This window comes from Corythoichthys intestinalis, chromosome 9 (assembly GCF_030265065.1).
Source record: "Corythoichthys intestinalis isolate RoL2023-P3 chromosome 9, ASM3026506v1, whole genome shotgun sequence".
NCBI classification, from domain to species: domain Eukaryota; kingdom Metazoa; phylum Chordata; class Actinopteri; order Syngnathiformes; family Syngnathidae; genus Corythoichthys; species Corythoichthys intestinalis.
The window spans coordinates 57,746,890-57,759,800 of record NC_080403.1 but is presented as its reverse complement, the minus strand read 5'-3'; the positions used below and the strand labels follow the sequence as shown (position 1 = coordinate 57,759,800).

The window sequence follows — 12,911 nt, the reverse complement described above, 5'->3', positions numbered from 1 at the left end:
TTTCGTTAGCTTCACTTAGCTCTCCCGCGTTTTTCACGCCACTAAGCTCGCTATTTTTACAGCTCACTTGCTGCTTTGCACGTCGGCTATCGTTTATTTCGAACACATGAGCGAACGTGCTCTCCATGACAGCCAAAGTGCAATGAGGGAGAAGTTGAGAACAGGACGCTAATGCCTCATTTAACTTTCTTCTTCTTCACACCGAACATAAAATACACGACAGCACACCCTGTGGCGAAACAATGCAGTACAGTTCCAATCAGTCGTACAATAACACTCAACAGCTGGTTAACAGCATTTGCTAAAGAAAAAAATTAAATCTATTAGTGACACCACAAGCAATGACGAGGAATGTTTTTTACGGAGTGTAAAGCTTTTGGTTAGCGGTTTAGCGAACGTACCTCTGGTGAACATTTCAAAATAAAAGCACGTCATGTTCCTCATATAAATAACCATTTCTGGCGTTAATCCACATACTTCAGAATTAATATTATAATATGTTGAGTACATACTACAGACTACAGATTCTACACTAAGAATAGCTTTTAATTAATCGCAATTCAAACTATCTATAAAATATACCATTTTTTTCTGTAAATTATTGTTGGAATGGAAAGACATAAGATGGATATATACATTCAACATACAGTACGTACTGTAAGTACTGTATTTGTTTATTATAACAATAAATCAAAAAGATGGCATTAACATTATTAACATTTTCTTAAAGCGATCCATGGATAGAAAGACTTGTAGTTCTTAAAAGATAAATGTTAGTACAAGTTATAGAAATTTTCTATTAAAACCCCTCTTAATGTTTTCGTTTTATTAAAATTTGTAAAATTTTCAATCAAAAAATAAACTAGTAGCTCGCCATTGTTGATGTCAATAATTACGCCATGCTCTCTCATTGTGCTTAAACCCATAAAATCATTTGGACCCAAGCGCCAGCAGAGGGTGCCAAACACCAAAAAACAAGTAACAAGCGGGCATTACACTGTACTGTCATTTGAATCTGTTTGAGCGGGGCATGTGCGTTACTTGCGTCAAATATTTTAACGTGATTAATTTAAAAAATTCATTACCGCCCGTTAACGCGATATTTTTCACAGCCCTAATTTGTATACATAGTTCCTCCACACCATTCTCACCTTTTTAACGCCTGACCCATGAAGAGGGCCCCTGGATATGTTCGCCAAAATTGCCAAGTCCGCCACTGCCTATGAACATAGCGGTGCTATCATTAGCTCATTTTATTTACTCGTGAACACCATGTGGGGAGCCTGGTAGGGTTAGGGGAGTCGAAAGGAGATGTAACTAGGTGGGGTGGACCATACACAATTCAGCAATGGTAAATGGTGTTACACTTGTATAGCGCCGTTCCACCTTTTTAAGGCCCTCAAAGCGCTTTACATGGTCTCCTCATCTACCTACTGGTGACGCAGCACCAGGAGGAATGTGGGGTTCAGCATCTTGCTCAGGGATACTGAGATGAGTTCATCTTGGAGAATCGAAACCACCTCTGGGTTGGGGGACGACTACACTACCACTGAGCCAAGTCATCTCAGCAATGTGAGGTGGGAGACCCAGTATTATGTAAAACACCTGTAAATCTGGATATGTTGACATCCTATTCTATGCTAACTGATCGCTAATCCCGGCACCCACAATAACTCTACATGAGTTTGTCTAAATGCACACAGTCTTGTGTAACCCGCTCAGACATGTGATAGTCCTGCAGAAAAGTGAAAAGACTGCGCGGAAGCCGCACCATGTCCCCAGCCCCCCCCAGCCAATCAGAGGTGGAGTAGACATGTGGTGTTATGGTAAATGGTGTTAAACTTATATGGCGCTTTTCCACCTTTCAAGGCGCTCAAAGCGCTTTACACTATATTGCCATCTACCTACTGGTGACGCAGCACCAGGAGCAATGTGGGGTTCAGTATCTTGCTCAAGGATACTTAGGCAGGTTCATCAGGGCGGAGAATTGAACCTACAACCTCTGGGTTGGGGGACAACTACTCTACCACTGAGCCACGCCATCCCACTGTGCCAGTATGACATTCTGACGGTATGATAACCTTAAGCCAAAATTTAACGGATTCACGGAATTCCAATTGCAGCTCTAAAATGTGTTACTTTGGGTTATAAAAAATGTAGGGCTGTCAAAATTATCGTGTTAACAGGCGGTAATTATTTTTTAAATTAATCACGTTAAAATATTTGACGCAATTAACGCACATGCCCCGCTCAAACAGATTAAAATGACCGCACAGTGCCAATGCGCCAATGCCAACTTGTTAGTTGTGTTTTTTTGAGTTTTGTCGCCCTCTGCTGGCGCAACTGATTTTATGGGCTTAAGCACCCATGAGCATTGTGTAATTATTGACATCAACAATGGCGGGCTACCAGTTAATTTTTTCAATTCAAACGGGTTAGGGAAAACTTTAAGAGGGGTTTTAATATAAAATTTCTATAACTTCTACTAACATTTGTCTTTTAAGAACTACAAGTCTTTCTATCCATGGATAGCTTTAACAGAATGTTAATAATGTTAATCTTGTTGATTTATTGTTGTAATACACAAATACAGTACTTATGTACCGTATGTTGAATGTATATATCCATCTTGTGTCTTATCTTTCCATTCCAACACTAATTTACAGAAAATATGGCATATTTTATGGATGGTTTGAATTGCGATTAATTACGAGTAATTAATTTTTAAGCTGTAATTAACTCGATTAAAATTTTTAATCAATTGACAGCCCTAAAAAAAATAATAATAATAAAAAAATAAAGACTTTTTTCCGTTGAACAGGAGCCTAAACCCACAGCCATTGCTCAACATTATTACCAACAGAACAAAAATAATTGAATGATTTTCTATAAAAAGCATGTGTGTATGACTCGTATCATGTTTATATTATACACACACTCTACTTTCTCAACACAGACAGTTGCCAAAGAGAAAAAACAGCACATTTTACTACCGCTAGACACACTAAACACGCTGGAGTTAACTCTCGTGGGCAATGTTCATGACAGTGTTTCCAAACCTTTAATTTTGTATAAATGCCAAATCATATTGGAGGTACATCCTCCTCGGCGAAAACGCTCCGCAAACATGTTTTACATGTCAGTTGGCCGTCCTCCTCTAAGCCACAGCCGTCTGTAAGTTTTCTGTAGCTGAAGTATTCCCATAACAACGATTTCCTTTCTTCGATGGGGGAAAAAAGTTTGGGAGTTTCACCTCCTCGAGCCACAGTAACACAGCTGACTCACTGACACTGAGCAACCGGTGGGGGAGGGTCGAGCCATGCGGCTGCAAGCAAGGGATTTCTCCCCGCTTGTTTCGGTACATAAAGAATAGCTAATACCTTAGAGACAGTATGACGGATTTTTTTTGTGGTTTCGAAACCGTGACGTTTTCATACCTTGAAACCGGTGATCGGCAAATGTCTAGGGTGGAGTGAGCGTGGCCCACCCATTTTCCCACAGCTATAAGAAAAAGGGCCACCGCAATCCCTCCAGGGTCCCCAGGACCATCTGCACCCCTGTTAACCAGCCTTTAGGGAAGGGATGAGGGGACGCGCCAACGCCCCCGATGCCTGGCCGCACCACCAAGGAACCCCCCAGGCACCGCCGCAACCCCCAACCGCCACGGCCCACTAGGCCCAGGGCAACTCAACACCTCAAAGGGGGCAACCCCCCGCCGCCTCACCAGCGCCCGGCTGACGATTTGCACAGGGACCCAAGGAGGATGCCTGGATAGAAAACAGAGAAGAAGGCAGGGGTTCCTTGGTGGATGGGGCGAGCATCGGTGCAGTTCCAGACGGGAGCCCCGAACCCTGCACCTGACCTCCCAGATGAAGAGGTGGCCGAACCCTGGGAGCCCTGCCATATAGAAAACTGGGACCCACCTACCGCCCTATTACTATGGCTGCCAGGTCCCCGATTGGCATTCACTACCCTGCACCGTGGTGTGATTGTGAGGGGGAGCCTAGTACAGCGTTTGCATTAACAAAAAAAAACATTCTTGGAGCCTAACCAAACTGGTTAGGCAAAAATCATTTCCACTTAGAGTACACTTTGTACACAGGTATTCACATTCAGATCGCAAGATAAAAGCCTACCGTCGTATGAACTCTAGCTGCATACGTCAACGCAACAATTTGTGTCAAAATATACATGTTTCTAGTTGTATACAAGTAGTCATCTTTAAACCGAGAACGTCAACAAGAAGACATCAATCCATGATAATGCCATCGTTTGATGCCACAAAATCAAGTCATCCGCAGGATGTGGAAGCTGAAATTCTTACCGACGACTCTCCAACTATCTTAAAATCAAGGCATCCATGTGATGGCTGCTCCTCCACGCGCCGGCAGATACACCTCAAAAACCAGCGCCTCCAAAAGTGACTTCAGTGCTCGCGAGGCTACTCGCGACTGGCGGAGTTACTATTCGTCACCCCTCTCTCACTAAACGCCGGCTCAGCTTCCTCCTCCCACTTCTACTATTCCCCTAAATGAGTCTGATGGCCGGAGTTCACAAGAGGAAGCTTGTCTAGAAAATGCATCTCCGGTGTTGTTTTTCTCGTCTGCTGCAGACACTTCGGCCCCATTCTTTGTCTTCACATGATATGTCGGGCTGTCAAACGATTAACATTTTTAATCGAGTTAATTACAGCTTAAAAATTAATTAATCGTAATTAATCGCAATTAATCGCAATTCAAACCATCTATAAAATATGCCATTTTTTCGGTAAATTATTGTTGGAATGGAAAGATAAGACACAAGATGGATATATACATTCAACATACATTACATAAGGACTGTATTTGTTTATTATAACAATAAATCAACAAGATGGCATTAACGTTATTAACTTTCTGTTAAAGCGATCCATGGATATTAAAACCCCTCTTAATGTTTTCATTTTAATAAAATTTGTAAAATTTTCAATCAAAAAAAAAAAAAAAACTAGTAGCCCGCCATTGTTGATCTAAAATATTACTTACACAATGCTCATGGGTGCTGAAGCCTATAAAATCAGTCGCACCCAAGCGCCAGCAGAGGGCAGCAAAACGCCATAAAACACAATTAACAAGTGGGCATTTCACTGTACTGTCATTTAAATCTGAGCGGGGCATGTGCGTTAATTGCGTCAAATATTTTAACGTGATTAATTAAAAAAATTAATTACCGTCCATTAACGCGATAATTTTGACAGCCCTAGTATACACACTAGTGCTGCAACGATTAATTGATTACCTCGAGTATTCGATGAGAAAAAAATTATTCGAATTAAATTTTATTGCTTAGAGTATTCGTTTAATTAAAGTGGCGTTGTCATGGTTTATTTTGAAAGTGATGGCATCTAGTTTTATTGATTAGGGTGGATACACTGCCCTGTGGTCTGCCTCTTTTCACCTGGCTGAATCTAACTGCTCCCTGTTAAGCCCAACGTGAGCTAAGTTTTTGTTTGACCTAATGTTTTTTAATGCATTCAGGATTGAGTTTATAGGTAAATTTAGCCGTTTTTTTTGTGGGAATATGTGTCTGAACCATTTGTTAAGAGCATTTGGAATAAAACTTTTGCATTTTATAGCATTTAAGCTAGTGGACTTTTTCTATGTAAGTTAGCCAATTGTTCTTTTGTTGTACATACAGTGGGGAGAACAAGTATTTGATACACTGCCAATGGGTTTTCCCATCGTCACTGTATCAAATACTTGTTCTCCCCACTGTAGATCCTCATTTAAAAAAAAAAACAAATATATATATATATATATATATATTAGGGCTGTCAAACGATTAAAATTTTTAATCGATTTAATTACAGCTTAAAAATTAATTAATCGTAATTAATCGCAATTCAAACCATCTATAAAATATGCCATATTTTTCTGTAAATTATTGTTGGAATGGAAAGAAAAGACAAGATGGATATATACATTCAACATACGGTACATAAGGACTGTATTTGTTTATTATAACAATAAATCAACAAGATGGCATTAACATTATTAACATTCTGTTAAAGTGATTCATGGATAGAAAGACTTGTAGTTCTTAAAAGATGAATATTAGTACAAGTTATAGAAATGTTATATTAAAACGCCTGTTAATGTTTTCGTTTTAATAAAATTTGTAAAATTTTCAATCAAAAAATAAACTAGTAGCCCTATTCTGTCCTCAATGTGTGTGAGTACACAAATTGACAGATAGCGAACATAAGTTCCAAAAAGAAATCAGACGGTGTGGCAAAGTTGCATGGGCTTTACTGAAGTCATCTCTTTTTGACAGGAGCACGTTTCTTGTATTTTTGTAAAACTGAAAATAACAAGGCAATGTGTCAATAACTTGCATAAATCACAAAATAATATAAAATGTACACACACGTGTCCATTTGAGCAGTAGCACTAGCCAATTAGCTCACAAGCATCTAACAATGTAACTGCATTTCACCATATATGTGAACAAATTCAAATACACATCATCAATAACTATCTAATGCTCATGAATATAAACAAAGGAGGAATATAACTCACAAGTGATGCATGTATTAGACACAAACAGTGTGATGGGGCTATGAGAACTGCCACTGAATACTGGATGCGGACGTTTGCTGGTCTGAAGAGCACTGTCTATTAGTGTGACATATAATCACGTCAGAAAAGCGCGCCGAAACCCAAATAATCAGCTGCACTGAATCGCCAGCAGAGGACGACATTACGCCACATAACATATGCAAGTCACACCCAAGCGCCAGCAGAGGGCGGAAAAACTCCATAAAACACAATTAACATGTTGGCCTTTCACTGTACTGACATTTAAATCTGTCTGAGCGGGCCTAGTGCGTTAATTGCGTCAAATATTTTAACGTGATTAATTTAAAAAATTAATTAACGCCCGTTAACGCGATAATTTTGACAGCCCTAATATATATATATATATATATATATATATATATATAGGGTTAGGGTTTGGGTTTGGGTTAGGGTTTATATATATATACACACATACCGTTTGAGGCTCAGCTCAGGTATTTTAATTTTTCATGTTCCTTATCCGATTACTCGATTATTCAAACTAACTAGTCCATCGATTGATCGACTACTAAAATATTCGATAGCTGCAGCCCTAATGCACACACACCAAAACTTGGGATTGGAACCTCTGGGTACCTCCCGATATGTTACGCGATACAAGGCTCATGATATGGCGATTTATCACAAAATCATTCTACAAAACAAAAAATAAACAAGCTATTTTCAATTTTTTGCTGCGAATTGGAATGAGTTTAACACGAGTAGACATCCAATTTGTTTGAGCTGGGAAGATGACAGCGAATGGTTCGCTGTCATCCCTCCCACTTCGAGCAGATTGGACGTCTACGGCCATCAGTGGGGGTCGAGTTCATTTGGGGGCGTTTCACATCATTTCCTGTTGATTTTCGGTAACTTTCTGTTGATTTTTGGGCTACTGAAAAGTAGGGCTGCAGCTATCGATTATTTTAGTAGTTGATTAATCGATGAACTCGTTAGTTTGAATAATCGAGTAATCGGAAAAGGAACATGAAAAATTAAAATACCTGAGCTGAGCCTCAAACGGTATTAAAAATAAATAAATGAGGATCTATGTACACCTAAAAAAACAATTGGCTAACTTACATGGCTAAGGTCCGCTAGCTTAAATGCTAAAAAATGCTAATGTTTTTTTTTTCTCCAATGCTCTTAACAAATGGTTCAGACTCATATTCCCACAAAAAACGGCTAAATATACATATTAACTATATTACAAATGCATTAAAAAAACATTAGCCCAAAGAAAAACTTACATTGGTCTTAACAGGGAGCAGCTGGGTTCAGCCATGTGAAATGAGGCAGAGCAGAGGGCAATGCAATCCACCCTAATCAATAAATTAACTGTAATCACTTTCGGAATAAAACATTAAAACGCCACTTTAGTTAAACGAATACTCGAGGGAACAAAATTTTATTCGAATATTTTTTTCTAATAGAATACCCGAGTTAATCGGTTAATCGTTGCAGCACTACTGAAAAGTATGAAAGGCCATTTTCTGTTCATCAGTCACTTCCTGTTAATTTTAGGGCAGTTCCGGGTAACTTCCTATTGATTCCGGGTCACTATTGATTATGTAGCATTTAGTGGTCACTTTCTGTTGATTTTGGGCCATTTACAGTGGTATGAAAAAGTATCTGAACCATTTGGAATTTCTCACATTACTGCAAAGAAATCACCATCAAATGTGATCTGATCTTTGTCAAAATCACACAGATGAAAAAACTGTCTGCTTTAACCAAAACCACCCAAACATTTATATATTTTCATATTTTAACTAGAACTTGCAATTTCTGGAAAAATTACTCCGGGTCTTTGCCGTGTGGAGATACAGCTCTTAGCCCAGCCCAGGTTGGTTTGGGGACATTTGGGGGACAATATCAGGTCACTTCCTGTTGATTTGGGGACATTTGGGAGGTGTGGTCTGGTCATATCAGGTTATTTGGGGGGGTGTCCTATTGAAATCTGGTTATTTCCTGTTGATTTGGCGACATTGTTTTTTTTTGCCATTGAAAATAAATGGGAAAAAATTTGGACGTACATGGCCATCAATGGCATAGACCTACATAGGCGCCAATGGAATCCAAGTACAATGGCATCAACAGAATGGACAAACATACCCGTCAATGGCAGTGAACAAAGTAAATGCCATTACAAATGAATGGGAAATTTGGACGTCCATGGCCGTCAATGGCAGCACCCTTCATAAGCGTCAATGGAATCTGGGAAGTTTGGGGGACACGTCCTATTGATATCTGGTCATTTCACGTTGATTTGGGGAAAAAAGAAATCCCATTGAAAATGAATGGGAACATTTTTGGACGTCCATGGCCGTCAATAGCATCGAGTTACAGAGGCGTCAATGAAATCCAAGTCCATTAGCATCAATAGATTCGACATGCATGGCCGTCAATGGCATCAATGCAATGTAAATTCAATTGGAAATTCCATTGGAAGTGGATAGAAAATTTCCCATTATAAATAAATGGGAAAGTTTTTGGCAAATTTCCGGGGAACCGTAATTTTTTCCCAAATTCTGTATAACCTCACCGTCCCGGAGTTTTTGATGCCCAAATTATGTGATTTGGTCAAAAATCGGCGGACTAGATACATTTTGAAACTTTTTTTTTTTTTTTCCCTCGGAAATTTGCCGTTTACGGGCAAACGGAAAATTTTTCGGGGCCGTTTGAAAAATTCCCTGCGTGCCAAAAAAACGCGGAGAATAAGATGAATAAATAATAATAAATAAAGAATAATAAGTAGGCTAAAGTTGCAGAACAACATTATCTGGCCTTTGCCATACAGGCAAGACCCGATAATGAGGATAGCATGCAAACAATGACAGAAGGGGGAAAATAAGTAAGTGAACCCTCTGCCTAAGGAGACTTAAAGAGCAATTGAAACCAATTACCAAACAAATTACCAAACAATTCCAAGTCAGGTGTGTGTCCAATTGCTGATGAGTGGTTGAAAGCAGCACAGGGACACAGGACAGAGGTTGAGTCAACTTCAATCCATTTTAACTGGCTGCAAGTGTCGTTTAGTTATTACCACGGCCTGTTATGTGCCACAGGTAAGTAACAGATTGCTGTTAATTACACAAATTGGAGAAGCATCACATGATTTTTCAAAGGGTGCCAGTACTTTTGTCCTACCCCTTTTGGGAGTTTTGTGTAAAAAGTTGGGCTGTCAAAATTATCGCGTTAACGGGCGGTAATTATTTTTTTTAATTAATCACGTTAAAATATTTGACGCAATTAACGCACATGCCCCGCTCAAACAGATTAAAATAACAGCACAGTGCAATGCCAACTTGTTACTTGTGTTTTTGGGAGTTTTGTCGCCCTCTGCTGGCGCTTGGGTCCAACTGATTTTATGGGCTTAAGCACCCATGAGCATTGTGTAATTATTGACATCAACAATGGCGGGCTACTAGTTTATTTTTTCACTGAAAATTTTACAAATTTTATTAAAATGAAAACATTAAGGGGGGTTTTAATATAATATTTCTATAACTTGTACTACCATTTATCTTTTAAGAACTACAAGTCTTTCTATCCATGGATCGCTTTAACAGAATGTTAATAATGTTAATGCCATCTTGTTGATTTATTGTTATAATAAACAAATACAGTACTTATGTACCGTATGTTGAATGTATACATCCATCTTGTGTCTTATCTTTCCATTCCAACAATAATTTACAGAAAAATATGGCATATTTTATAGATGGTTTGAATTGCGATTAATTACGATTAATTAATTTTTAAGCTGTAATTATTTTTTTTATAAATTTTAATCGTTTGACAGCCCTAGTAAAAAGATAACAATTTAAAAAATGTTTCCATGCTCTTTTGTGTTTTTTCATTGCAAGCAAAATAAATGAAAATATGACTACCAAAGCATTTGTAATTGCAATCATTTTCTGGGATAAATTGAGCATTATATGACAGAATTGTAGGGGTGCCAATACTTTTGGCCAGCACTGTATTGTCACACTCCTACTACAAGAACAAGAATTTTCATCTCATCAGACGCACAATGGCGTTCATCTCGTTCGTCTTAGCTCATCGTCGTCATGAAAAAATTGTTCGTCTACGAAATATTTTTGTCATCGTTGACCAAACAACAACGGTTACAAATATCAATTTCAGAAGAAAAATTAGATTAACACTCGAAAAGTGCTTTGAAAAATAATACACAAAGCTATTAGCATCTATGCAGGATGGCTAATTGAGTGCTACGTTAGGGTGACCAAACGTCCTCTTTTGCCCGGACAAGTGTCCTCGTCGTCCGGGCAGGTTTTATAAATTCATAAAAATGTCCGGTTTTTATGATTTTTCACGGGACCAATTTGAAGAGAATCCCTCCGGCCGCTGGGTGGCAGCAGTTGACATGGCTCCTACTAGAAGTGAGGGAAGGAGTAGTTCTTCCAGTTTTTGTTGGCAGTTGACCCCTATCATGTGGCATTACTCCCATCTACTGGGTTGACGATTTGGCCACAACGACTGCCCTGTTGTTAAGTTTTTTACGATAAATACGTATATAATGGCAACTGTTGACTTCTGTCGGAGCTTTGACTGTAAAATCCCGTTTGGTGTCGCATCGTTGCGCTGCCGATGATTTTTAATTTTATAGTAAAGTTTGATTTTTGCCTCCGCTAACTATCAGTAAGCTAAACCACGCAAGGCATTATGGGAAACATAGTTTTGAACTGCTACGTTTGGAAACATGCTGGTTGAATAGTTTGTCCGTTTTTTTCGGTTATTGTTTGTGTGCAATCTAGAACATTGAATGAGAATATCAATTGAATGGGAATAACAATTTGTCAAGGACATTTTTCGCTATAGTAATTTATAAAATGTTTAGTTGGCACATAGTATACTGTATGTTTTTTTGACTGGACTACATTTCCATGGGTCTGCATTTCATATATATATATATATATATATATATATATATATATATATATATATATATATATATATATGTAGAGTCTTTTTTTTTTTCTTTTTTCAAAATGCATTTTTCCATCCAGAGTGAGGGGGCACACTTTAAATATATTAAAGTGATATAGGCATCTTTGAGTGAACTTCGAGTACAAGTATCTTGAGGCTGGGCTGAGTGTCCTCTTTTTTGGAAATCAAAATATGGTCACCCTATGCTACGTGCATACTTGTTTACAACATAACTATATGTAAGCCACCTTTAGTAGTGGTTTCCATGAACGGACACAAACATTGGTATCAAAGTGCCCCTCCACGAGTGCTTGGTGACTATCACAACAAAGAGCAACATTAATAGGCCTACATGGTCGAGCAGAACCCGGCTGACAAACATGCCTTGTTTGTACACAAAGCATTTATCACTGGGCCAGCTCCACTTCTCATAGTGCCCGCAGTGTATTTACAGAGCTATTTTGGTCTCGGGGCAGGACCCCTCTGGGCCCTCTGTTTATTGGCTGGGAAATAAGAACAGCCAATCCTAAAAGGGAAAGTCAAGGCATGGAAATTATTACTGTCCGAGACAGTGTTTGGACAAAACATTACAAATTATAGCCCAGGGGTGGTCATGTGACAAGAAAACACCGGAATGGGTCGCTAGCATAGGTAGCGAAATGGCTTATTTGCTCGCTTTGAAAAAACTCGACAGCAGCATTATCATGTGGGCCGGACTAGTTCATTTTTGGCCAAATAAGTTGACCCTCTGGCTGCCATTGATGTCCAAACCATTTTGATGTGGAAGGGCGAAAGAACTAAATGTGAAGCGCTGTTTCCCTTTCGAGCGTTGACAGCAGATATAGATATATACGTTATAGATTAAACAACAAAAATACTTCATTTTTTGGGGGGTGATATACTGTATATTTTTTGGGGCTGTCAAAAGTATCGCGTTAACGGGCGGTAATTAATTTTTTAAATTCATCACGTAAAATATTTGACGCAATTAACGCACATGCCCCGCTCAAACAGATTAAAATGACAGTAGAGTGTAATGCCCGCTTGTTACTTGTTTTTTTGGTGTTTGGCGCCCTCTGCTGGCGCTTGGGTCCAAATGATTTTATGGGTTTAAGCACATTGAGTGAGCATGGTGTAATTATTGACATCAACAATGGCGAGCTACTAGTTTATTTTTTGAGTGAAAATTTACAATTGATACAATTAATTGCGTCAAATATTGGATAAATATGATGAGATGATGATAAATGATAAATGATGATAAATAAGATGAAATATGGGAGAAAAGGTCAACAAAAACATGTCATTTATGTATCTTTCTCCAATGATAGAGCTGAATAAATACATTGAACCAAAAGCGCT

At 38.7% G+C, this 12,911-nt stretch overlaps 1 protein-coding gene across 3 annotated transcripts in view; it reads right to left on the bottom strand.

The window, feature by feature from the left end:
* tfeb (transcription factor EB) overlaps positions 1 to 12,911 on the bottom strand; it is an 81,971-nt gene that overhangs the window by 47,112 nt on the left and 21,948 nt on the right. Inside the window, exon 1 of one of the 3 annotated variants that reach the window (XM_057845559.1) lies at positions 4,325 to 4,719. The exons of the other annotated variants lie outside the window; for them this stretch is intronic. The gene's annotated coding sequence lies outside the window, so the exon portion shown is untranslated. Of the gene's footprint in view, positions 1 to 4,324; positions 4,720 to 12,911 lie in introns of those variants that run through there. 3 annotated transcript variants of the gene reach the window in all.